General features: G+C 37.1%; 1 pseudogene; it reads left to right on the top strand.

Annotated features, from left to right (window-relative positions):
* The first annotated feature begins 1,731 nt into the window (after positions 1-1,731).
* LOC118992167 (olfactory receptor 13H1-like) lies at positions 1,732-2,613 on the top strand (annotated as a pseudogene).
* Positions 2,614-2,979: the final 366 nt, after the last annotated feature.

The raw sequence follows: 2,979 nt of genomic DNA, 5'->3' as shown, positions 1-2,979 counted from the left end.
GTTGAGAGAAGCAATTAATAAATGTAATGAACATATAAAATATACAATGTGCTAGAAGCAATAATTCTAAGAATAAAAATAATATATCAAGGGAGTTTATATGATGTCAGGGGCTAGATATGGAATTTTATGCAAGGTGACCAAAGTATGATTCACTGAAAAGATGCCTTGTGAGTAAGGACCTGAGGTAAGTGAAAAGGTAAGTAATGCAAGGGTCTGGTTTTTATAAATATGGAGCAGCAAGTTCAAAAAGATGACTGGCTCTGAGAAAGAGAGGAGCTATGAGTATTTAAGAAAGAGTAAGGAGGCCAGTGTAACTGGAGCAAAGTGATCACAGAAAGGAGCAGTAGAAACTGGGTGAATGGGGGCACAAACTACATAAGGCCTAAAAGGTCATTATAAGGTGATTACTGTTTAATCAGGTTAAAATTGGAAGCTACTGACATTTTGGAATAGAAGAGTGACATGATTTGACTTACAGTTTAACTGAATCATTTAAACTGAACAGGGGCAAAGAAAGAAACAAGGAAATCAATAAGGAATTTACTGACAAAATCAGATTAGGAATGATCACTTAAAATGAAGGATGGCAGTCCAAATAACAAGAGGAATAGTTATATTTTTTACAGCTTTGACTGCCTAGGGGTATATATATATATATATATATATATATATATATATATATATTCAGTATCTATTGGGTTATTATGATGCCCCAGATATTGTTCTAGGCATTAGGCATATGACAGTAAAGAAAGCAGATAGAATCCCTGTCTTCAATAAATTTACATTTGAATGGGAGACAAAAAATAAACAAGTAATCAAATTATTGATGTAATTTCAGATATTGTAATATGCTATTAAAAATAAAGGAGACTGAGGAGAAAGGGAGTGAAGAGGGTAAGAAGAGAGAGCCTTTAAAAGTAGGCTGGTTACCCAACCATACTTTTTGTCACCCTTACTTTTTTCTTTTTTTATTGTTGTTTATGTACGGTTTTCATCCATACTTTTAGAAACTTAACATTAGATTTTCAGTATTAACTGGGTCTCAACAAACACAGCAGAAAACACAACAGCTCAAAATGTAACTTCAACCATAGATATTAGCAGAGGGTTTTCACAGACCTCAAGATGACCATGAAATACTCCATTTACATAATACTGATTCAAATCAAAAAAGTACTTTGCAGCGCTCTGTGTTAAGTACCATGGTAAATACTAGCACAATGGGAAAAAGGAGGCATGAACAATGTAGGACTGGCAAACACAAGAATAGGCAATATTTTAGCTAAGACTGTCAGAGGTAACCCCTTGGTGGAGAGTGGTAAATCAAAGTAACTAAAAACAAACAAACAAACAAACAAAAAACAAAGTAACTAAACAATCAGATGCCTTGGAAAATGAAGAAAAAGTGAGATAAACAGGAAGATAACCTCCTTTTATTCTCTTCTTCCTTGAAAAAAAAATGATCCAAGAATGCATGTGTTGGAAGAAATTAGAGAACTTTTCATACCACCATTTTCAAAAGCATGGGGGAATTTGCTATTTTCCGATGGAGGGGAATATTTTCAGCTTTGATTCAGTTCTTACTTTACTTTCACCATTTGCATTTCATACCTTTGAAAAGAATGAAGAAAATAATCCTGTACACCCTAATTATTTCCACCTTCTTCACAGAACCCTTCCATCTTTATTCTCACTGTTTCAGGTAAAATTAGGCAAATGGGAAGAATGACCATGGACAATGCTACAGTAGTGTTTCAGTTTCTCCTTATTGGAAACTCCAACTATCCTGAGTGGAGAGTCACATTTTTCACATATGTGTTAATAACTTACCTCAGCACTCTGTTGGGGAATTGCCTTATCAAAATTCTTATACATATTTACCCCTGCCTCCACATTCCAATGTACTTTTTCCTTAATAACCTATCTTAGACTTTTCCCATGGAACACTCTTTATGTCCCAGGCCTTATTGCATTGCTTTTCTGCCCATCCTCACCTTTCCTTGTTCTCCAAATGAGTGTCTCCTTGTTCTTGGCCAAAGCAGAGTGCCTCCTACTGGCTGTGATGCCTATGACCGAGTGGTTGTTATCAGCAATCCCCTGCACAATTTTATGGTCATGAATGGCCCAGTGTGTGTCTGTTTGGCTCACTGCCATGCTCATCTTATCCCTGCATCTTTACTTCTCTGGGGTTAATGTCATCAACCATTTTGTCTATGAGACTCTCTTCCTCCTGGAGCTGACTTGTTCTGCTACTAGCTTCAATAAGCTTATGATCCTTGTCACAGGTATCTTAACTTTGCTCTTGCCCTTTGGGTTTGTTCTCCTTTCCTATGTCCAAATTGTCACTGCTGTCCTAAAGATTCACTAAGTCCAGGGTAGGCTCAAGGTCTTTACTATCTGCAATTCTCATCTGACTGTGTGACAATCTCCTATGGGGCAGCCATCTCTATGTATGTGAAGCATCAGTCCAAGTCATGCCCTGACCAAGACAAGTATATCTCAGTATTTTATGGGGCTTTGACACCCATGATAAGATTTCTATTATATAGCCTGAGGAACAGAGATATTAAAGAGGCAATGAGAAAAGTTACAGTGAAAAGGGCATAAGCCTTCTTTGCTTCTAAACTTCTAAAATAAAGAACTGACAGTGACTACAGGGGAGGAAGAAGGGAGGTAATGAGAGAAAGAAGAGGAATGGGCAAGCAAACAAACACTAGTAGAGGACTCATGGGCACGGACAATGAAGAGGATTGACTGTGGGAGTGGAAGGGATGGGGTAGGAGTGAGAAATGGAATGGGGGAAAAACCTGGACAACTGTAACTGAACAACAATAAACAAACAAACAAACAAACAAATGAAATAACACTAGCTACATCTCTATTGATGAAGAAAAAAGTTTAAAGGGTCTGACTTTATCCTTGGAAGAGCATGAAATTGTCATATGGAAAGCCTCAGGAAGTACTTCTACCCCA

This window comes from Sturnira hondurensis, unplaced genomic scaffold, assembly GCF_014824575.4.
Source record: "Sturnira hondurensis isolate 20B ecotype Veracruz unplaced genomic scaffold, ASM1482457v3 Scaffold0007988, whole genome shotgun sequence".
In the NCBI taxonomy this organism is placed as follows: Eukaryota; Metazoa; Chordata; class Mammalia; order Chiroptera; family Phyllostomidae; genus Sturnira; species Sturnira hondurensis.
Note: the sequence above shows the minus strand (reverse complement) of the source record. Positions and strands in the feature narration are given on the sequence as shown.